The sequence below is a fragment of the Heterocephalus glaber genome, unplaced genomic scaffold, assembly GCF_053883595.1.
Source record: "Heterocephalus glaber isolate CG9 unplaced genomic scaffold, H.glaber_assembly_v1.0 deba00000621, whole genome shotgun sequence".
Classification (NCBI taxonomy): domain Eukaryota; kingdom Metazoa; phylum Chordata; class Mammalia; order Rodentia; family Bathyergidae; genus Heterocephalus; species Heterocephalus glaber.
In genome coordinates this window covers 33,652,121-33,677,596 of record NW_028258153.1, presented here as the reverse complement: position 1 = coordinate 33,677,596, position 25,476 = coordinate 33,652,121, and the positions used below count along the sequence as shown (strand labels likewise).

At 36.7% G+C, this 25,476-nt stretch overlaps 1 long non-coding RNA gene across 1 annotated transcript; it reads left to right on the top strand.

Annotated features, from left to right (window-relative positions):
* The first annotated feature begins 999 nt into the window (after window positions 1-999).
* On the top strand, window positions 1,000-25,466 carry LOC110346788 (uncharacterized). Its single transcript, XR_002391014.2, has 2 exons — window positions 1,000-21,955; window positions 23,015-25,466. It is a non-coding gene; the product is annotated as an uncharacterized LOC110346788 (long non-coding RNA).
* Window positions 25,467-25,476: the final 10 nt, after the last annotated feature.

Sequence of the window (25,476 nt, the reverse complement as noted above, 5' to 3'; positions counted from 1 at the left end):
GCCAATCCTATCCTAGTTGTGTCATTTTATTGCCAGACTATTTTGGTGGGGACTAGGTTTCAAAGTTTAATGGACAGATAAAGAGTAAGCATATCTGTCCTTGTTCCCCACCTTAAGGAGAAAGCATTGTATCTTCTCCATTTATATAAGGCATTCTCGCTGAAAGTATGGAGTACATGTCTTTAATCTGTTGAGAAGTTTCTGTTCTACTTCTAGTCTCCTGATAGCTTTTACCATGAATAGCTGTAGAATTTAGTCCAATACTTTTTCTCCAACTAGTGACAGGATCATATGGCTTTTTCCTTTCCTCTGTTAAAACGATGACTTTTGGGGGTGGATCTTCCAATGCTGAACCAACACTGCCATCCCTATAACAAAACCACTTTCTATATCCTGCCAGATCTGACTTCCAATAGTTTGTTTTGTTAAACAAATTTCTAGCTATGTTCATACTTTTTTCTTCTATTATCTTTATCCAGTTTTAGGATTAGCACAATGTTGAGTTCCTAAAATGAGGGGAGAAGTGTTCCTTCTTTTTTCTGCTTTAATTGTTTGATATAATTTATCAGTTAAAATGTTTATGAGCCTGCTGTTGTCATATCGGTAGGTTTTCAAGCTAGGAATATACTTTCTTTAATAGGTGCTATTCAAATTTTGTATTTCCTCCAGAGTTAGTTTCATTAATTTGTCTTCCAAGGTACTTCTTAGAAGTTGTCAAATTTATTTCAAAAAAGATTTTTGTAATATGCTTTCTATATCCTTTTAAATTCTGTAAAATCTGTGGTAATGTCTCCTAGATCTTGATATTGTAATTTTAAAAATGTGTAACTGCTATTGTGTAACAGGAAGAAAAGGTCTAAAAGAGCAGGGGAATTGGGAGGGCTAGGGGAAGGGAAAGAAAGGAAAGGAAAAAATATGAGAAGAGGGAAAAAAATGGAAACAAGGTCTTTGCAAATAGGGAGGGGTGGAGGGGGTGGAGGGAGGGCAAGGGAAGGGGAAAAAAATAAGAACCAAGATACTCATGTAAAGGTACAAGATCCCAATGATGAATGTAACTATTTTATACTGAAAATGTACCAATAAACTTAAAAAAAAAAACAGCTCACAATGTGGGAAAAAATTTTCACCTGCTGTTCCTCAGACAAAGGTATAATATCTAGAATAAATAAAGAACTTTTAAAAATCAGAACTCCCAAATTTAAAGATCCTGTCCAAAAATGGGCATCTGAAATGAACAGACATTTCTCTGACAAAGAAGTAGAAATAGCAAGTAAACATATGAAAGAAATATTCAACATCACTGGTCATTTGACAGATGCAAATGAAAACAACACTGAGATTCCACCTCACCAGAGAAAGAATGGCTGCTATCAAGAAATCAACAAATAACAAATGCTGGCGGGGGTGTGGGGAGAAAGGAAACCTTCTCCATTGTTGGTCAGAGTGTAGATTGGTGCAACCACTGTTTAAATCAGTATGGAGATACCTCAAAGAAATAGGACTAGAGGTCCTATTTGACCCAGCTATTCCCCTGCTGGGTATCTTCCCCAAAAATTTTAAAGAATCATAACACAGTGATGTATGTGCATCCATGTTCATAGTAGCACAGTACGTGATAGCTAAAACTTGGAAACAGCCCAATTGCCCATCAACTGGAGACTGGATAAAGAAGATGTGGGGTTTTTTTTTTGGTTTTTTTTTATAAAATGGAGTACTACTCATCCATAAAGAATGAAAAACTAGAGTCATTTATAGCTAAATGGATGCACATTGTGGCCATACTCTTAAGTGAAATAAATAGGACACATATGTGTAAATACTGAATAGTTTCTCTGGTGTGAGAAACTGAAAGTGTAAAGAAGGATCCAAATGTATAATAGATAATGTGAAATAGGAAGAAAACGTGCAGAGGGGAAGGGGAAATGAAAGGGGTAGCTGAAAAGAAAGAAGGGAATGGAATTAACAGGAAAAAATGGAAACAAAGTCTTTGTAAATAGGGAGGGGTGGAGGGCTTGAAGGGAGGGCAGGAGAATGGGGAAAAAATAACCAGATATATCATGTAAAGTTACAAGTCTCCAATGATGAATGTCATATTGTATACCTAAAATGCACCAATAAACTTAATAAAAGAAAAAAAAATCTTCACTCTAAGAAATGTTAAATGATGTTCTTTGGACAGAAAGAAGATGATGGTCCTACACAGAAATCTGAGCCTAAGCAAATGAATGAAGGGATCCAGAAGGGATAACTACATGGATTCTTATTTAAATATCTTTAAGAGACCATTGTTTATCAACTGTTTATCAGAATATTTACTGTATTAGCTCAGGCTACCATAACAAAATACCATAGATTGGGTGGCCTAAATAGTAACTTTTCTCACAGTTTTGGAAGCCAGAACTTAGATCAGTGTCAGGTCAGGTGGATTGGTCAGGTTTTGATGTAAGCTGTCTTACCCTGGTTTGAATATGGATACTTTCACACTGTGTCCTCACATGTTGGAAAGACAGCGAGCACTTTCTGATGTCTCTTCTTATAAGGGCAGTATTCATATCAGGACCCTGCCTGGAGACCTAATTAAACTGTAATTGGCTCCTTGTAGGTTGTTTCCAAACTACAGTCAACATGTGTGGTGGTGTGACAGACATCCCTGCCCAGTATTAGCAGGCCATACCTGGCTCATGCTTCTTCCTTTCCATAATTTGGCTATATTGTTTTATAATAGGAGTCAGACCAAAGACTTATGTAACTCAAATGGGCATTTCAGATGGCAGACTGGGCCAGTACAGCCCTTTCCTCAATGGCTGCCACAGATACCTAAGACCTGTTCTGTGAAGTGGCAGGGCTCTGCTTAGTTAACGTGCAGCTGAGGTCAACTTGACCTCAATTCAAATCTTTTCTCTTGAATTATGACTTCTCACTGACCAGATGAGTTGCTGGTTAATTGTGACCCAATCCATTTGCATACCCCTTTGTTCTCTCCAAGCAAGATAAGCAGTGTCTCCCTTTTTACATCCCTGCTTGAATATCCACTATCAGGAGATGCTTCACACTCCATCACTATTTGTCTTCAAAGCCTACTCTGCTCACCTTTCCACATTTGTAATCAATACTGTATATCCTTGGTGCCCTTTGTCTTTGTTGCCCAGAGCAGTATAGATCAGTCCAAGGCCCAATTTTCTCTAAATCTTGTCTCTTTGTTCCTGTTAGCTTTCATTGCATTGCCTCATAGGAGACTGAGACACCACCACCAGTGCTCTCGGTGATGTTTCTTATTGGGGGGGGGCACAATTTAGTCCATAGAATGTGTTGTGGGGTTCATAATACATATATAAATAAACTATATACACATGAGAACAGCGCAAAGGCTTGGAGAAGAGAAACAAAAATACATTGTCATAAGATTCTTTTACATGTGAAGTAACATATCAATTGAAAGACTAGCAGGTGCTCTTGCCTTGTGCACTGCTTCCTGGCTACCATAAAGTGAGTAGCCTTTTTCTACCATGCCCTTCTGTCATTATGTTTCTCCCTCAGAGCCAACTGACCATGAACTCTCTGAAACTGTAAGCCTAATTAAACTTCTCCTTAAAGTTGTTGTTGTGAGGTATTTTGTACCAGCAACAGGAAAGTTGACCAATACTAAGATGAGTTAAAGATGTATGCTACAACCCTATGGCATTCACTAAAATAAGACCAAAGATGATAGCTATTAAAACAAAGAGATTGAACTAGGTCATAAAAAATATTTTCTTAATCCAAACACTTAGAAAAGGAGAGAAAAAGAAAGGATATACAACAAAGTAGGATAGTAGGTTTAAATCACACCACATCACATTTGGTCTAGGACAGTGGTGGCAAACCAGTGGCATGCATGGTGCAGCCAGCTTTTTATTATTACTGAAAGCTCTAAAAGATTTGCTATCTCTGGTCTACAACTGCTGAATCTAGAAAGATGGAGTAGAAATACTTTTCCTATTCCTCCTACTAAGTAGAACTAAGGCATTGAACATTGTGTATAGAAAAAACATGAGGCTTTGAAAGGTGGGGAGAAGAGACAGACTGGTAGGAAAAACACAGTGGTACCTTCTGTGGGCTTTCTTTCTGCCTCATATATCTAGAATATGCTGCAGAAGTTGGCAATGTGGAAATAATTGGGAATAGACAATAAAAAACTATAGTGGAAGCCAGCTTTCTTTCTAATTGAAGGATCAGGAAAGGGACAAGCCTAGCAAACAAAACAAGAAAACTTTTAGACAGTAACCACTTACCACTTTACTTCAGCCAAGCACCACACAAGAAACTGCAGCCAGATGCCCAGCCCCACCAGAAAAGTCTGACAGGGGAACCTAATCTTCCATGTATACCAGTCATTAAAGAGACCCCAATTTATCTATCAAGGTTATTTCAGATAAGCCCAAGTGGGGACTTGGGACTTTCATTCTTGCCAAGAGGTGGAGGATGAGGCCAGAGGATTGCAAATTTAAGGCCAGACTGGGCAACTTAGTGAGACTCTTATCTTAAAATATTAAAGAGGGCTGAGAATACAGCTGGGTGCAATGTCCTGTGTTCAACCTTAGTGCTGCCACACACACAAAATCCAGTGTCCTGTAACAAATGTATGTTTCAAATATCATTTATCATAAACCAAAGAAAATCTCATCCTGAATGAAAAAGACAATAAAGAGTTGCCTACACCAAAATGATAAGAGATGGTGTAAGTATTTGACGTGAGTTTTGAGCTGCTATCATGAAAATGCTTCAGTGAACATTCTTAAACACATGGAAAAACAAGTTTCAGCAAAGAAATAAGATATGAAGAACCAAATGGTTCACACAAAAGTGCATGAAAAAAATCATGACTGAAAAAGTCCCAGATTTGGCAAGACTTGACATAAGCCTACAGATAAAAGAAGCTGAATAAGCCCCAAAGAGGATAAACTCAAAGATATCTATAGCAAAATGTGGAATAGTCAAATTTCTGAAAACTTGACAAATCTTGAAAGCAAGAGAGAAATGAAATTTTACCAAAGGAAGAAATAAGTTAAAAAGACAATAGTTTTCTCATTAGAAACTACGGAGGCCAAGAGGAGGTGGCAAAATATTTTTCAAGTGCAAAAACAAAAGAACTCGGAATTCAGATTACTAAAGGAATGATGTAAGAATCAAGATATCTTCTTGATGTCTTGTTGGCACCAGATCTCCTCTGAAAGAATGAGTGAAGAGATTTCTCTAATAATAAAAGATGAAATCATAGAAATCATTAAAAGCAAATAAAAATGAGCAAAAAAATACATATTTCTCATATTGAGTTTTCTAAATAAGATATCGTGAATCAAAAAGATAATATAAAAGTGATATATGTACAGAAAATATAAAACAAATATTTAAGACAATTACCCTGTAAATGGGGGAGAACAAAGAGAAGTAAAGCTGTACATTTCACCTGAACTAGTAAAATGACACCAGTAGAGACTAAGTCATGTAAACAGAATTTAATACTTAGGCCAACCACTAAAGAAGGTATACAGGGAGTCACAAAAACATAGATACATAAAAGAACTCACAAGATGACCAAATAAGCAGACAGGGAAGATAAACAGAAAACAAGAATGAAAAATTAAGGGGCAAACTAAGTTCTAACATGTCGATAATTACATATAAATGGTTTAAGTACACTAATTAAAGACATAGTTTAACAGACCAAACCATATGGTAGTTACGAGAAACATTTCAAATACAATGATATAAGTAGGATGAAAATTAAAAATTAGAAAAATATGCCATGTAACCATTAATCAAATAAAGTAAGTTTTATTTTAATATTAGATAAATACGTTTCAGGAAGAAAATTACTAGAGACATTACATAATGATATAAGGGGATATACTCCCAAGAAGATACAGCAGTTCTAAAGGTGATACACAAAAAACAGCTGCAAAATATATGAATCAAAAGCTGATAAAAGGTCCATGTGGTGCCACGTGTCTTTAATCCCAGTAATTTGGAAGGCTGAGTCAGGAGCGTTGCAAGTTTGAAGACAGCTTAAGCAACTCTGTCTCAAAAAATAAAAAGGCATGAGAATATGTCTCCGTGGTAGAAGACTTACCTAGCATGAGCAGGCTCTGGATTCAATCCTCAGTACTGGAGAATAAAAGAGACAACTCCACAATTGCAGTTGGAGACTACTCTTTTCACAGTTGATAAACTAACAAAATCAGCAAGCATATTCAGCACCACTAACAAGATCTAGTCAACATTTATCTAAAACTACCCTGCACCAACAAAATACACATGCAAGTACCCACAGAACACATATCTAAAACACCATATCCTGGCAAATGAAACAAACTTCAACAATTTTAAACAAATTTAAAACATATGTGTTCTTTGATAACAAGAGACTCCAATTACTAATAACAAAGTAACATAAATCCCCATACATTTGAAAACTAAACAACATTGTAAGTAATGGATGGGTCAAAGAAATCCCAAGGGAAATTAAAAAGATATTGAGCTGAATGACAATGAAAATAACAACTTACTATATTAAAGTTTATGGGAATCAGGGAAGTGCTGAAAGGAAACTTTATAACTAAATTCTTACATCAGAAAAGAGGAAAATCTAAGGTCCCATTTCAAGAAACTTGAAAAACAAAGAGTTATAGATCTAGAGCAAGTAGAAAAATGGAGAAAATAATTCCCACCAATGAAACTGGAAACCAAAAATAAAGAAAAGAAAAAAAGTTGGTTCTTTGAAAAGATTGCTAAAATTTATAAACTTCTTGTAAGAATGACAAGAAAGAAGACACATATTACCAATATCAGAAATGAAACTGGCTACCACTATAGCCCTACAGACATCACTGGCTAAAAAGAGAATTACAGAAACTACACACATTAGTTTGGCAACATAAATGAAATGGACAAATTTCTTGGAAAGCACAGATACATTTCTCTCAATATGAAACATAATTTGAAGGGTCAGGGATGTAGTTCAGTGGCACAATGCCTGCCTGGCAAGCATGAGGCCCTGAGTTCAATTCCCAATATGAAAAAAAAAGAACGTAATTTGAATAGCCCAATAACTGTAGAGACTAACCTAAAAAGTTCTTTTAAAATAAATTTACAGATCCAGATGATTTAGTGAGAAAATTCTACCAAAGTTCTACAAATTTAGCATCAATACTACATAATCTCTTCTAGAGCATAAAAGAGAAGAGAATACTCATTATTATGAACTGAACATTAATGTCCCATTCTACTTTACTAATAGAGTGTCAGGACTTCCTAACTCTAACTTCTTAACTCTAGTGCCTTTCAAAGAAGAGGCCCCAGAAGTACCCTGCCTTCTTTCTCTCAGATGAGCATACAATGAGAAGTTGGCAGTCTAAAATAAGAGGGTTCTCACCAGAACTTAACCTGAGACTTTCAGCCTGCAAAACTGTGAAAATAATTTTTTTATTAAGTCATCTAGTCCACTGTGCTTTGTTCCAGCAGCTCCAAGTCAATTACCAAGAAATTTTATCACCCAAGCTTACCATGTTACCAAAAGACAGTATAAAAATGAGAAACTACACACCAATATGCTTCATGAATATAGATGTGAAATATTGAAGAATATATTACCAAATGGAAACCAGCAATATAATGAAAATTATACATCTTGACCAAGTGACATTCATTTGGAAATTTAGGCCTAGTTCAATCAAAATCAGGGTAAAAGAAAATTTACATGATTATATCAATTAATGCAGGAAAAAAAGACTGACAAAATTAAGGCCCCACTGATGAGAAAAACTAGAACTAGAGAAGGAACTTCTCCATCTTGATAATCTATCAAAAACAAAACAAACCACAGCATCTGCAGTTAATAATATATTTAATGGTGAAAGATTGAATGATTTTCCCCAAAGATGAAGAGTAGGGCCCCCCCCAAAATTCATTCTCATCACTATTATTTAACAAAATACTAGAAGTTCCAGTCAGCATGATAGGAAAGAAAAGGCACTCAGATAGGAAAGGAAGAAATAAAATTGTGTCATAATTTAAAAACTATAATGGCCAAGTGTGGTGGCACATGCCTGTAACCTCCTGCCTGGAGCAGGAGGATGAAAAGTTCAAGGTGGCCTAAACTACACTGTGAGACCCTGTCAAAGAAGAAAAGGAGTGGGGGGAGAGAAGAGAGTATAGAGGAGAAAAGAGAGCTACAACTATAAAACTCTTTCAAGAAAACATAGGTGTAAATCTATCACCTTGCATTAGGCAATAATTTAAGTACAACACCAAAAGAACAGGCAATTAAAAAGAAATAGATAAATGAGACTATTAAAACTTAAAATTTTGTTCATCAAAGGACTCTATCAGGAAAGTAGAAGACAACTCAAAGGATGGGAACCTATATATTGAAATCAGCTTTCTGGAAAGAAGGAAATGGAATTAATATGAGAAAATGAAAAAATGGAAACAAAGTCTTTGAAAATAGGGAGGGATGGAGGGGTTGAAGGGGAAGGGGGAAAAATAAGAACAAAGAGATTATGTAAAAGTGCAAATTTCCAATGATGAATGTCATTATATTGCATACCTAAAATGTACCAATAAAATAAATTTTTTTAAAAATCAGCTTTCTAATAAGTCATTAGTATACCAAATATATGAAGAAATTTTTTGACTCAAGCACAAAAAACATCCCAATTTAAAATTGTAAAGGATTTGAATATACACATTTCTCCAAAGATGGTATGTAAATAGCCAATAAGCATAAAAAGATACTCAACAGTACTAGCTGTTAGATAACACAATTAAATGTCATAAGACACATGCTAGAATGGCTACAATGTTTTGAAAATGGAAAATAACAATAATTGATGATGTGTAGACAATATACATTGCTGATGGGATTATAAAACATGGTAGCCATTATCAAAAGTGTTTTATTTCCTCAGAAAGATAAAAATTTAATGACTAGAAGAACTTGCCCAGCTCTCCACTCAAGTATGTGTATGTAAGGAATTTAAAACAGACAGTCAGACACACTAATGTTCATAATACCATTATTCATAAAAGTCAAAAGCAGAAGCATCCCAAATGCCTACTAAAAAATGAATGGATAAATAAAATATGGCATATCATACAATGGAATGTTGTTAGCTATAAAAAAGAAGGCCGGGGATGCAGCTCAGTGGTTCTGGACCCTGCCTCACAAGCGCGAGGTCCCGAGTTTGATCCCCAGTATGAAAAATAAAAATAAAATAAAATAAAAAATTAAAATATCAAGATTTAGAGGGCATTACCACAGATTTTACAGAATTTAAAAGGATATAGAAAGCATATTACAAAAATCTTTTTTGAAATAAATTTGACAACTTCTATGAAGTACCTTGGAAGACAAATTAATGAAACTGACTCTGGAGGAAATATAAAATTTGAATAGCACCTATTAAAGAAAGTATATCCCTAGCCTGAAAACCTACCTATATGACAACAGCAGGCTCATATACCTTTTAACTGATAATTTATTTCAAACATTTAAAGCAGAAAAAAGAAGGAACACTTCTCCCCTCATTTTAGGAAATCAACATTGTGCTAATACTAAAACTGGATAAAGATAATAGAAGAAAAAAGTATGAACATAGATAAAAATTTGTTTAACAAAACAAATTATTAGAAGTCAGATGTGGCAGTATGTAGTAAGTGGTATTATTATAGGGATGGCAATGTTGGTTCAGTATTGGAAGATCCACCCCCATAAGTCATCTTTTTAACAAAGGAAAGGAAAAAGCCATATGATCCTATCAGTAGTTGCAGGAAAAGTATTGGACTAAATTCTACAGCTGTTCATGGTAAAAGCTATCAGGAGACTAAAAGTACAACAGAACCTTCTCAACAGATAAAAGACATGTACTCCATACTTCCAGCAAAAACACCTTATATCAGTGGAAAAGACACAATGCTTTCTCCCTAAGGTAGGGAACAAGGGGAGATATGCCTATTCTTTATCTGTCCATTAAACTTATTATTATTATTTTTTGGTACCGGGGATCAAACTCAGGTCTTTGTGCTTGCACAGCAGGCGCCAAAACCACTGAGCTAAATCCCCGGCCCTTGTCCATTAAACTTTGAAACATAGGCCCAAACCAAAATAGTCTCACAATAAAAAGAAACAAATAGCATAGGATTGGCAAGGTATAAGTAAAATCTTTATATGTAAATGAAATGATCATCTACAGAGAAAATACTAAGAAATCTCTAGCAGCCCCTAGAACTTGTATTTTAATTTAGCAGGATTACAACACACAAGGTAAATATAAAAATTCAGATCTATGTCTACTTGCTATAAATGAAGAATTGGATATTGAAACTTAAAAGTTATGTAGGAGTACAAGGGACCTGGAAAATTTTTTTTTAAAATACAGAGTTGGAAGACATTTATTACCTAAGTTGAAGACTTCTTCTAAAGCTACAGTAATCAAGGCAATGTTGGTGTAAGGAAAGACAGATGAGTGGACTAGAACAGAATCTAGAAATAAAACCACACATTTATGGTCCACTGATTTTTGAAAGATTATTTAACATTAACATTTTATAGAAAATAACTCAAGATCAGAGGAAAAGATCTTTTCAATAAATGGTACTAGAACACCTGTTACCTGTATGTAAAAAATTAACCTCAACCCTTTATTTCCATGTATAAAAATAACTTGAACTTGAATATATGAACCTAAATATGAAAGACTAAAACTATAAAACTTTAAGAAGAACTTATAAGGGAAAATGATCATGAATTTAGGGTAGGCAAGAATTTCCTAGGATATAAGAAAACATGATGTATAAAAGCACAAAATTGATAAATGAGATTCCATCAAAACTTAGAACTTTAAAAGACATCCTTAAGAAAATGACAAATACATTCGAGAGATGCAGATGAAAACAACACTGAGATTCCACCTCACCCCACAAAGAATGGCTGCTATCAAGAAATCAACCAATAATAAATGCTGATGGGGGTGTGGAGAGAAAGGAACCCTTCTCCACTGTTGGTGGGAATGTAGATTGGTGCAACCACTGTGGAAATCAGTATGGTGATACCTCAAAGAACTAGGACTACAGGTCCCATTTGACCCAGCTATTCCCCTGCTGGGAATCTTCCCCAAAGAATTAAAAGAATCATACCACAGCGATATGTGTACACCTATGTTTATAGTGGCACAATTTGTCATAGCTAAAGCTTGGAAACAGCCCAAATGCCCATCGACTGGAAACTGGATAAACAAGATGTGGGTTTTTTTTATAAAATGGAGTACTACTCAGCCATAAAGAATGAGAAACTAGAGACATTTATAGCCAAATGGATCCACATTGAGGCCATACTCTTAAGAGAAATAAATAGGACACACGTGTAAATACCGAATAGTTTCTCTAGTGTGAGAAATTGAAAGTGTAAATAAGGATGAAAATGGTTAAAATGAATAATTGATAATTTGAAATAAAAGGTCCAAGGGTTTGGGGATGGTGGAAGGGAAAGGGGAAAGGGAAGAAGGGAAAGAAAAAAATTATGAGAAAAAAAATGGAATCAAACTCTGTGTAGATAGGGAAGGGTGGAGTGGGTGAAGGGTGCACAGGTAATGGGAGAAAAAATAAAAACTAAGATGCATCATGTTCTAGTACAAACACCCAATGATAAATGTAAATGTATTTTATACCTAAAAAGTACCAATAAATATATTTTTTTAAAAAAAGAAAATGAGAAATAGACCTTAACCAGAACATATTTATAATACATATAACCTATGACCAGAATATATAAAGAACTCTTACAGCTCATTAATAGACAACCCAATTAAAAAGTAGACACAAGAAGATGATAGCACAAGGAAAGGTGTGCAACACTAGAATCAGAAAAATACTAATCAGTACAATAACAAGATCATATTTTACACTCATTAGGGAGATTAAGTTAAAAGTTTTAAAAGAACAAATGTCAGCTTAGGTGTGAAAGAGTTAGAACTTAATCTTTTTTTCCCATTAAGTTTATCGATACATTTTATATATAAAATACAGTTACATTCATCATTGGGATCTTGTACCTTTACATGATATATCTTGGTTCTTATTCTTTTCCCCTTCCCCTGCCCTCCCTTCACCCCTGCCAACCTTCTCTATTTGCAAAGACTTTATTTTCATTTTTTTCCTTTTCTCATATTTTTTCTATTCCCTTCTTTCCTTTCCCTTACCCCTCTCACTTCCCATACTCCTTTAGACCTTTTCTTCCTATTACACAATATCAATTATACATTTTAAAAATTATAATATCAAAATTTAGAGGACATTACCACAGATTTTAAAGAATCTAAAAGGATATAGAAAGCATATTACAAAAATCCTTTTTGAAATAAATTTGACAATTTCTAAGAATCACCTTGGAAGACAAATGAAACTGACTCTGGAGGAAATGTAAAATTTGAATAGCACCTATTAAAAAAGATATATTCCTAGCTTGAAAACCTACCGATATGACAACAGCAGGCTCATAAACATTTTAACTGATAAATTATATCAAACAAAGCAGAAAAAAGAAGGTACACGTTTCCCCTCATTTTAGGAACTCAACATTGTGCTAATCCTAAAACTGGATAAAGATAATAGAAGAAAAAAGTATGAACATAGCTAAAAATTTGTTTAACAAAACAAACTATTGGAAGTCAGATCTGGCAGGATGTAGAAAGTGGTTTTGTTATAGGGATGGCAGTGTTGGTTCAGCATTGGAAGATCCACCCCTAAAAGTCATCATTTTAACAGAGGAAAGGAAAAAGCCATATGATCCTGTCACTAGTTGGAGAAAAAGTATTGGACTAAATTCTACAGCTGTTCATGGTAAAAGCTATCAGGAGACTAGAAGTAGAACAGAACCTTCTCAATGGATAAGATATATACTCTGTACTTCAGCACAAATGCCTTATATGAATGGAAAAGATACAATGCTTTCTCCCTAAGGTGGGGAACAAGGGCAGATATGCCTACTCTTCATCTATCCATTAAACTTTGAAACATAGGCCCAAACCAAAATAGTCTGGCAATAAAAAGAAACAATTAGCATAGGATTGGCAAGGTCTAAGTAAAATCTTTCTATGTAGATGAAATGATCATCTACAGAGAAAATACTAAGAAATCTCTAGGAACTGTAGAACTTGTATTTGAATTTAGCAGGATTACAAAACACAAGGTATATACAAAAATTCAGGTCTATGTATACTTGCTATTAATGAAGAATTGGATATTGAAATTTAAAAGTAGAAAAGTAAAAAAAACCTGTTGGAATACATTTATTACCTAATTTTGGGGGACGGGTACTGGAGATCGAACTCAGGACCTTGCACTTGCGAGGCAGTGGGTAGAACAACTGAGCTAAATCCCTGGCCATTATTACCTAATTTTAAGACTTCCTGTAAAGCTACAGTAATCAAGGCAGTGTTGGCATAAGGAAAGACCTATAGATCATTGGAATAACACAGAAAATCTGGAAATAGAACCACACATATATGGTCCAGTGAGATTTGAAAGATTATTTAACATTAACATTTTACAGAACATAAACTCAAGAGCAGAGGAAAAGATGTTTACAGCAAATTGTACTAGAACACCTGTTATCTGTATGTAAAAAATTAACCTCAACCCTTTATTTCCATACATAAATATAACTTGAACTTGAATCTATGAACCTAAATATGAAAGACTAAAACTATAAAACTTTAAGAAGAAATTATAAGGGAAAATGTTCATAAATTTAGGGTAGCCAAGAATTTCCTAGGATACAGAAAACATGATGTATAAAAGCACAAAATTGATAAATGAGATTCCATCAAAATTTAGAACTTTAAATGACATTGTTAAGAAAATAAAAAGTAGTCCTTAAACAGACCATATTTATAATACATGTAACATATGGCCAGAATATATAAAGAACTCTTACAGCTCATTAATAGACAACCCAATTAAAAAGTAGACACAAGAAGATGATAGCACAAGGAAAGGTGTGCAACACTAGAATCAGAAAAATACTAATCAGTACAATAACAAGATTGTATTATACATTCATTAGGGAGATGAAGTTAAAAGTTTTAAAAGAACAGATGTCAGTTTAGTTGTGAACCAATTAGAACTTTTGAATACTGCTAATGTGAATGTAAAATGATAAAACCATTTTGTAAAACAATATAGAAATTTCTTGTATTACTGTTAAGAACCAACAGTTTTGTTCTTAAGTTTTTATTTAAGAGGAATGAAAACACATGTTGACAATAGATTTGTACATACAAGTTGACTATCCCTTATCTGAAATTCTTGGGACCAGAAGTGTTTCAGATTTTAGTTTGAAATCCACTTGATCTGCAAAGAGGATAGCTACTCCTGCTTTTTTTCAGGTTCCTGTCACATGGAGTATTGTTTTCCACACTTTAACTTTCAGTCTATGAGTTTCTTTTTGAATTGTGTTTTTTGTATGCAGCATATTGTTGGATCTTGCTTCTTGACCCATTCTGTCAATCTATTTCTTTTGAATGGTGAATTGAGACCATTAACATTGATGGTTATAACTGATACTTATTGACTTATCATTGTCATGACTTTTTCTTTTGGATTCTCCCCCTTTGCATTTAATTTCTTGTCGTGCCCAATGGATTAATTCTGCTGGCCTTCCTGGGGTTGTGATTTTCATTGTCTTTTTCTAGGATATTGTCTAAAATTTTTTGGAGTGCTGGTTTGGTATTCATGAAGTTCCTAAGGTGCTCTTTGTCATGAAAGTATCTTATTTCACCATCAAATTTGAAAGATAGTTTTGCAGGGTACATCACTCTGGGTTGGAGGCTGTTTTCCTTTTGGGCTTGAAATACGTCACTCCAAGCTCTTCTAGCCTTGAGGGTTTGTGTTGAGAAGTCTGCTGTGATTCTGATGGGCTTTCCTTTGTATGTGATTTGTTTCTTTTCTCTAACTGCTTGTAGAATTTTGTTCTTCTGTTGGGTTTCTGGAATCCTAACTATTATATGCATATGTGTCGATTTTTTTTTTTTTTTTTTTTGGTACTAGGGATCAAACTCAGGTCCTTGTGCTTACATAGCAGGTAGCAAAACCACTGAGCTAAATCCCCAGCCTGATGTGTAGACTTTTTTTTGATCAAGGCTAGTTGGAGTCCTATATGCTTCCCTTATCTGTATGTCAAGTTCTTTTCCCCCCCTTGGAAAGTTTTCTGCCATCACTTCTGTGAACAGTTTTTTTATGTCATCTGCACTCTCTCCTGTTTCTTCATTGACTCCTATCAGTCTTATGTTATTCTTCTTTGCATCATCTGGTAGCTGCTGGTTTGATTTCTCATGGTCCCTTACTATTTTAAAGAAATTTTTCTTTTCCTGGTCACTAATTGAAATCTTATCTTCTATATCTGAAATTCTGTCCTCACATTGGCTCATTCTGCTGCATAACCTTTCAGTGGAATTTTTAATCTCCTGGAAATCTGTTTGCATCTGTTTTATGGATTCCATTTGTTTCCTCTGTTGGGATTCCATCATATTCCTCAGCTCCTCTATTTTTTTATCTGTGTCCTCTCTAGATTTATTAATCATGTCTTGCACTATGGGCGCAATCTCTGCTGTTATGTGAGAAATTATTTCTGATTTCATTTTTTTCTGTATCCTTTTTTGTTGCCAGTTCAGGGAGTCCAGGTGGTTGAGTATCAGATTTTTTCATCTCATTTCCCTTTGGGGTTGCCTTAGGTGGTCTGGAAGTCTGGTTTTGAGGCTTGTTTACTTGTCTCCTGATTTCAACAGATGCAGCCTGCAGTGCCTTTGTTGAGGCAACTTTTTGCTCACTCAGTGGTCTTCAATTCTCAGCAAGCCGCAGAGCTGCCTTTTCTCTGCTGATCACCAATACACTAATTTCTGGGTTTAGAAAGGTGGCCTTCTGGATCCCTGAGCTGACCTGTTGTCTGGGTGGGCTTTTGCCTGGGGCCTGTGCACACTTGGGATGATATCTAGGTGTGCCACTGCCTAGGGCCCCTATGTAGCTGTTGTCTGGGAGGGCTGTTGGCTGGGAGCTGAGCACCCCTGTTCCTGTTGTGTGAGCAAGCTTCTGGCTAGGGTCTCATGCATTTAGTGATGGTATTGGGGTGTACCTTTGGCTGTTGCTTGTGTGCCTTTGCAGCTCTTTTCCAGGGACACCCTTGCCTTGGGCCAATGTGCCCCAGCCTCTGAGGTCAGGACAGAGCCCTAGCTGGGATCTGTTTGCAGCCATACTGCTCTGGTCCACACCACTGCTCCCACAACTAAGGTGGTCTGGTGTGTCTTTATTGCAAAGATTTTCTTCACTTTTCCAGAGGGCTTTAATTTTCATCAGGGGGCCTCAGAGAGGCCCTCTTTCTGTTGTTCACTTCTACTCTATCTTCTCAAGCTCAGAACAATGTCCTTTATGACTCCTGCACCTCTGCGGTGTGGATCCAGGTAATGGCTCGGCACAGCCAGGGGTGGGGTGCTGGTACCCAAGAGGCTCACCTCCTTGCTGCTCTGGGGTGGTGGTATGGCAGCTGGAGAGGCTCACCTGGTCAGCCCTCTGGGGTGGTTTACCACAATTTTTTAAAGCTAAGATCATAATATAATCTTATAATTTAGTTTGTCCTTTATATAGGTGAAATATATTTAAATTATGTCTCAATAAAGCTGTTTTTGACATTTCTCAGACAAAGAAGTAGAAATAGCAAATAAATACATGAAAAAATGTTCAACATCACTGGTCATTCGAGAGATGCACATGAAAACAACGCTGAGATTCCCCCCTCACTCCAGAAAGAAAGGCTGCTATCATGAAATCAACCAATAACAAATGCTGGTGGGGCTGTGGGAAAAGAGGAACCCTGCTCCACTGCTAGTGGGAGTGTAGACTGGTGCAACCACTGTGGAAATCAGTATGGAGATACCTCAAAGAACTAGGACTGGAAGTCCCATTTGACCCACCTATTCCCCTGCTGGGTATCTTCCTTCCCCAAAGAGTTAAAAGAATCATACCACAGTGATATATGTGCACCCATGTTCATAGCAGCACAGTTTGTGATAGCTAAAACTTGGAAACAGCCCAAATGCCCATCAACTGGAGACTGGATAAAGAACATGTGTTTTTTTTTATAAAATGGAGTGCTACTCAGACATAAAAAATGAGAAATTAGAGACATTTATAGCTAAGTGGATGCACATTGAGGCGATACTCTTAAGTGAAATAAATAGGACACACATGTGTAAATACCGAATAGTTTCTCTGGTGTGAGAAACTGAAAGTGTAAATAAGGACTAAAAGGTATAATAGGTAATGTGAAATAGGAAGAAAAGGTCCAAAGGGGTAGGGGTAGTGGGAGGGGCAGGGGAAAGGAAAGAAAGGAAAGGAAAAATGCTGAGAAATGGAAAAAATGGAAATAAAGTCTTTGTAAATAGGGAAGGGTGGAGGGCGTGAAGGGAGGGCTAGGAATGGGGAAAAATGAGAACCAAGATGCATTATGTAAAGGTACAATTCCCAATGAGAAAGGTAATTGTGTTGTATACCTACAATATACCAATAAAAGAAATTAACAAATAGATAAATAAATAAAGCTGTTTTTAAAAACCTCAATGAGATACTACTATATCCCTGTTAGAATTCCTGCAGGGAGAAGACTCCTCATTTTCCAGTGCTGGGAAGAATGTGAGGAGCTGCAACTCTCATGCAATGCTTGTGGGAGAACAATCTGCAACACTTTCTTTAAAAGTGGAGCCAGAGAGAGAGAGTGTGTTCTTTTTTTTAGATACTTTTTTCTGTCTCTCATTCCTGACCTAAAGGGAACCCTCTTCATGGATAAGTACTGCAAAGGCCAAACCTTGGCACAATGAGCTGTACCTGTGAAGGGAAACCTGTCTTACCACTCAGAGGAAGCAGGAAGAAGTGACCCTGTGTTCAGAAGAATGTGGGAGGAATTTACATTTTTTTCCTGTTTTCCACCTGGGAGTAATTCTTTTGGAAAAGGCAGGGGGCATTAGAAAGGGGGAATATAGTACTCAGAGAGGAATTTCATCTTTCTAGCCAGAACACAAAGCAAGGAGGCCTACTGGGAGCAAAAGAGGCTGGGAAGATGCTGAGTAGAAGAGACCTAGGAAGGGGATTCTCTGCTTCTGTGCAGACTGGAGAGAGACAGAGGCAGCGGGCAAGATTTGCCTTTGCATTATTGGGTTCACAAGGAGCTCGACTAGGGAGTTCCTTGACAGGGGCAGTCTTTATATCAAACCGCAGAGAATTAAGAGAACAGAAATCTGGAAAACACATTCCTATATGCGTGGCTTCTTCATATTTTGACACCTCCTCTTCCCCTTTCCAATTCACTTGCCACTGATTACTTGTCAGAGTCCTCAGGAAGTCAATATTTAATTTTGTCCAGAATTTCTCCGATGAGTGGGAGAGATAAAGTGCTTTCACTCCATCCTGGCCAACATGAGCAGTGCTAAAACTTTACATATCTTGTAAAATTTAAGCTCGAGGGTAAACACTTTCTCTTTCCCTAGCAACAGGCATTTTAAGAACAGTTTGTTTGGCAGGTGAAGACTCTGCAATGTGATGGTTCTTTATGACAAAATGGGAAACTTCATTTTAGCTTTATTTGCTTCCCAGTCTAATAGAATTTAACATTAGAATTTTGTGAAGATTTTTGTTTGCTTGTTTGTTTAGTTTTGCAGTACTGGTGACTGAACCCAGGCCTTTACACTGAACTACGTCCCAGCCCTTTTTTATTTTTCAGACAGGGCCTCACTAGGTTGCCCAGACTGGGCTCAAATTTGTGATCCTCTTAGCTCAGTGTCCTGGAGTGCTGGCATTTCAGGTGTTGACTTTAAAGATGTTTTTTAAGTTTTTGATACCTCGCAATGTCATAGTACGATATTATGAATCCCAAATTGGCTTTCCCTATGTATTCAAATTTGATATAAGGTAATGTGAAGAATACTTTATCATTCTCTTTCTATTCTAAACACTGTATGAAGGAATCTATTTTGAAAAGGTATTTTAGAGGTTTTCTAATAGCTTAAATTGTGTCTATTTTCTTCATTTGAAGTTAGTAGAAAAAGATTCACCTTATTTCATTACAAAGAATCTTTTTAAGTAAAAGGATTGTTTCAAAATCAAATCAGTGTGCAAATTCTAATAAGAAATGTTTATTTCTTAAAAAATATATTTATTTTGAATCTTGCTGCAGTTTAAAGATACAAAATTTTACTGTCTCGCCATACAAGAAACTGTATCTGTATTTGTTGGATAAATACAAGTAGTGGATGCTCTGGTCAGCTCTTTTGTCATTTGCTACAGAGAGGAAGAACTTGTTAACCTGTCGCTAAGCAACAGTGTTTCATAGACAAGGACTTCTGGACACCAAAGAGAGGGCAAGGAGATGAATTGTCCAAATTTACAAAGGGAAAGAGAGGGTGCAGTGCACAAATGAATAGAGATCCAGGAAACCACCTTTTGAAAACTAAGCAGAGGCAATTCAAGAGAGTATTTGAGAAATAAACAAAAAGCTCAATTCTCAGTTCTTCCATGCACATAGTACCTATTACAGGGCCAAAAGATTAACCTCAATATAGCTCAATGAAATCAAAGTGAAAAATAATAAAGTGATTTTTATTAACATGTCTAATTAAGATTTTGCTAAAAGTACCATCCTCACAGGTAGTAAAAGAAAACACTAACATTTTACTAGGATCCTTAAATTTCAAATCTGAAGCACAAGTCAGGCAAATTAAGCTGCATTGTTATAGATTTGAGAACTGGAATTTCTCTTAAATTGTTAATCCTATAGAGAAAATGTTGACTAAAAAGTACAAAATATTTCTGTTTTCTTCAACTATGAAGAACTTATAATTTTCATATCTCCTTAGAAAATCTTAAGTGTGTAAACACAGCTTCTTTCAAGCAGAACGACCAAGTAGTCCTTAGCACAGCATTCCTGGCCCTAAAGAGAAACTGAAATGAAAACCTGGACAGAAGTTGGAATGGGAGATACCATTATCCCAAGTTTCTGTGGTTATCAAACAGTTTCCAATTCTCTCCAAATGAAGCCTACATAACCAAGTTTGTATTGTGGCCTAGCTCATGCTGCCCATCTTTGCCTCGCCTGATCCCTTTGCCATTCTCTGTCCTTCTCTGGCTCAGGGTCTGGGGCTGACCCCTGTGGGTTGCATCCCACAAACTTTTGCTTTTGGCCAAGTTTGGTCAACAGGTGTAGGTTAAAGAGCAAGAAGAGAGTAGTGCCAGGTTTTTTCTATCCCAGTCTTCTCTCCCTGTCAGGGATGGAATCCTATTATGTTGACAGCTCCAGTGCTCACTGGTAACAACACTATTCTTGCCCTTTGCTGTATCAGGCCATCCCTCCTGGCCCCTGGGTCCCCCCACATCCCTCCCTGGTTTCCTTTAGCCTGGCCCACATCTCTGTAAATAGCCCCATCATGGATTTTCTTCTCTTCTGAGAAGAGAACACGCTCTATTTTTTTGAAGAATTGTGACAAGTGCCTAAGAAATTAATTACTATTGAATAAAGGTAAAAAAATAAATCAACTGATACCTTTAAAAATAATTAAGTTTGCATAAGACAAAGCTAAGAATTTTTGTTTATATTCTTAAATGTAGAAATAAGTTTCTCAGAAATTACTATCAACCAAATTTTCATTTGTGCCTTTTAAAGGTAGGAAAGTTTTCCCTGGAAAGTTTGCTATCAACCAATCAAATTGTATTAGCAATCATGAGAGGAAAATAATCAGTCACATTAGGTTTCTTGTTATTGTTCATAATCTATCTTTTAAAAACAGGTAAAATAGGGCCAGAGATTCAGCTCAGTGGTTCCACCACCTGCCTCGTAGGCACAAGGTCTTGAATTTGATCCCTGGTACTGATGATAATAATAATAATAATAATAATAATAACAACAACAACAACAGGTAAAATAATCAAGTACTTCTCTATAAATAATGCTGAAAGAAAATCATATATTACTTTTCATATATTGTACTAAATATGATAGATACAAATTATATTGGAATTATATAGGCATGGTTATAATAGTTGATACTATATTACTTTTTCTAAGCAAAAACTAGGAATAGGCTATATATAAAGTCTAATAGAGGACTTCTGGATGTCAGAGCAGTCACTTTCCTTTCCTCTTCCTTCCTAGACTTCACTAAAATTAGAGCAGAATGAAGATACATTCATAGCTGCAGGTGTAGCTCAGAGATAGAATGCTTGCCTAGCTTGTACAAAGCTCTGGGCTCAGTCCCCAGTACTAGGGGGAAATATTTTTAAGAACACAGAAAAAGAAATATCAACAGTTATTTTTGGAGAAGAATAGTGCATAGAGCAGAGCTAACTGGCTTCATGGAATGGAAGGGAGAGCTACTGGCTTGCAGGACTACATGTGGCAGCACTGAACACAGGTTCTCCCTAACACACCCTGCACCAGGACTGGCTGGTGGTCTATAGAAAAAGGCTGGCCCCCTTGATCACTTCTCCAAATCAAGCAACCAGATTACCACTCACCTTGCTTCAAGAGAGAGCGTATAGGCTTATGTAGATACAGAAGGGTAGCAGCTCCACATATGAGCACCAGACACAAGGGGAAGTGAGGCTCTGAACTAAAGAAAAGGAAAAAAGTAAAAGAAAGAGAAAGGAGGGAAGAGGAGGGAGAAAGGGAGGGAAGGAGAGTGAAATTAAATCTGCATACTGAATGTGAAATCCTGTTGCTCTTCTTTCACCTGCTCATAGATCGTCTTTGTTACAATACATACTATTGTTACAGACTAGTGGGGACTCTTAGCCACATGTAAGATGGAAATTAGACATCAATTGATTCTTCAGACAGCTGATGACCATCATGATTGTCTACCCTTTTCATTAGGGGCCTCTAAAGGTGAGTTGGGCGGCGTCCTTGAATGTTCTAGGATATTACCAATATACTGACTTGTCAAGGTGTTTGAGACATCTTCAGAAAAAGTATCTTTTGTGGACCATCTTCTGTGTCACTGCCCCTAACTCTCCTGATCTTTCAAAGAGAAAAGTTTGGCTTTCTACTTGATCATCATGCAGCAAAGCCCACAACTGAGAAGCCCTGGTCATCCCCTGACACCACTCCCTTTTGAATGAGAAGGTACTACAAGTATCAGTACTATGTGAAGAACAACAGAACAGAATTTATCAGAAACAAGTGATGACTAGAACAGAGCAAAACTTTTTAAAAATCTTTGACATCTAACAAATAAGACATTACATTCACACAAAAGAACAGGTGTGGGCCAGGGATTTAGCTCAGTGGTTCCGCCACCTGACTCGCAAGCGCAAGGACCAGAGTTCGATCCCCAGTACCAAAAAAAAGGAGAAAGAACAGGTGTGATGATATAAAAGGAAACAAGAGAAAACTTAAAATCACAGCAACTGAACTGAAACATCAAAAGAAGGTTGGAATGTAAGAGTAAATTTCCCAGGAAATAAAACAAAAAGAAAGTACAATGGCACATACGTTCACAAACTTAATTCATTCTATGAACAAATTGGTTGCAAACTGAATCAAATTTCCCCATAAGGTTCAATGTAAATAAAGTTAATCTGTTCTGATCCCTAAGAATGTGGTCGTGAACTGATTTTGGTTGCAAACCAAATCAAATTTTCCCATAAGTTTCAATGTAAATAAGATTTATCCATTCTGAACCATATGTATTTTTTAACCACAAAAATATGAAACAAAGTACAGTATGGAGAAAGAACACTAACCTTGCTTGATGCGATGTCTGGTGTGGAGCACAGAAAGGTGAGTGGGGAGGAGGTTATTGTTTGGAGAGAGAATTGCCTCCATCAGGACAGCAGGGAGATCTTCAGGGGTTTACTCTCTTCTTCGTCTCTTAGCTGCAGGGTCAATTTTGATGAAAAATTTGTCTAATGTCATTGTTTTTTCCTGTGCTTCATAACTTTCCAGAAATGAGAGACCACATTATCATTCATCAGATTCAACACTGTTCATTACAAGTTATGTTGAGGTGGTGCTTCTCAATGAAATCCTGACACTTATTCCATTTTTCCACAATGGATTTGATCACATCGCTGCTAACCTCCTCCCTGTCTTGCTCTTCCTCAGTGGAATGCACCTCAACAAGCATCTTCTGTGTCAGTCTGGAGTTCAACAAGTTCTTCTGTCATCAGCTCCTCCTTATGGTCCTCAACAAGCTCCTCTATGTCTGCACTGTTGTAGTCCAGACCCATACTCTTGCCCATGGACACAATCTCCTCCATTACCTGTGCATCAGATCCTTCAAAGTCACATTCAGTGACACATTCTGGCCACAGTTTCCTCCAGGCTGAGTTTAAGGTTCGATATGTGACATCTTCCTGGACTTTGTCAATGGGATTAATGCAGTGGAGGACATTGAAATGTTTCTTCCAGTACTTTTTCAGAGTCAAGGACATCTCTTCAGTGACATTACAACATCTGGTGTAGAGTGCCTTTGTGCACAGCCTCTTGAAGTTGCAGATCACTTGCTGGTCCGTGGGCTGAAGAAGAGGTGTCATGTTGTGGGGAGGAACTTGATCTTTATGAAGTCATACTCAGCATCCATATCATCCACCAAGGCTGGAGGGTGTGCCAAGGCATTGTCCATCAGGAGAAAGCACCCTTCAGGCAGTTGGTTGTCAGAAAGATATTTTTTAACGGAGAGTGAGAATACCTCATGCAGCTATTCCATGAGCAATTGTCCTGTGACCCAGGCTTTTCCATTGGCCTTCCACATAACAGGAAGTCTGGCCTTGTTCACATTCTGTTCCTTGAATGCACAAGGAGTCTAGGAATGGTACACCAGTAGTGGCTTAATCTTCATATGAGTGCTTTTGTTCACATACACCAAAAGGTCAATCTGTTCATCATATACTTATGCCACAGCAGTGCCTTTTCCTTCTGCATGATATAAGTTCTATATGGCATCTTCTTCCAGAGGAACCCTGTTTCATCACAGTTGAACACTTGTTGAGTGACACATTCTTCTGCTTTCATGAAGTCTGCAAATTCTTCTTTGTAGGCTTCTGCAGCGGTCTTGTCAGAACTGGAAGCCTCACCCATGTCTTATCACAATGTGGATGCCACTTCACTTGCATAATTTATCAAACCACCCTACTGGCTTTAAATTCATCACTTGTTGCACTTGTAGAGAGGTTTTCTTGCAGTAAATCACTGTACAATTTTTTGGCTTTTTCTCAGATCATAGCATTACTAACACTATCACCTGTCAGCTGTTTCTCATTCAGCCACACTAACAAAAGCTTTTCCACCTCTCCCAGCACTTGTGTCCTCTGCTTGGCTAACAATGTATTCCTTTTGCCATATCAGCTCCCTTGATGGCATCTTTATTCTTCAAAATAGTTGAGATTGTCGACTTTGCCACCCTGTACTCCAAAGCCAGATCAACCATGTGAATACCATGAAAATGCTTTTCTTCAATTTCCTTCAATTCAATGGTTATTTTCTTTTAAACCTTTTTCTTACCATTCTTGCTCTGCACATTCTGGTTACCTTCATTATTGCCCTACACATTCTTGTCACCTTCATTACCACTCTACATTTTCTTTTTACCACCATGTTTACTCGGCACATTCTTTGGAGCCATGCTAGGTTGAATAATACTGTACAGTACTGTATGTGCTAAAAAGCACACAAGCTTCACAGCAGGTGTGCACAAGTCTGCCTGTGACTGTAATCTCAACTAGAGGAATCCACAACCACATGTCAGAGTGGGGAGGATGGTTGCATTTGTATTTGTGTGGGGAAGATGGCCATGGTTGTATTCATCACCTAATGTGGAGTTTGTGAATGGAAGCAAAATTTTGCCAAATACTTCTGTTGGTGAACCAAGACATACTGTAAAAAGAAAAGGATAATAGAGAAAGAATAATTAACTTAAAGAATCAATCCAGAAGGTCCAATATCTAACTCATAGGTGTTTCAGAAAGAGGAACTGAGAAAAAGATGGGAGGAAATGACATAATAACAATAATAGCATTATTATTATTATTATTATTATTATTATTCAAGACTATCTCTCAAAATTGCAGTGTGTGAGTCTCTGGATTGAATGGATGCCCAGCATAACAATGCAAACAACCCACATTGATTGACCTGCACCTTTAGTACATGAGAAGTCAAGAGAAAAGGTCACTCTGCCAAGTGTGGCAGTCATTTGTTACAAGTGACTGTGCAGCACTTGGAATGGGGCTCATCCAAGCTGAAATGTGCTACAACTGTAACAGACACCAGATTATAAAGGCTCTAGTATACACCAAAAAAAATTACAATGCTACACTAATAATTTAAGTATTGAGCACATGTTGAAATCATATATTTTTAACACATTGGTTTAAATAAAGCATGTCATTAAAATTAATTTCCCTTGT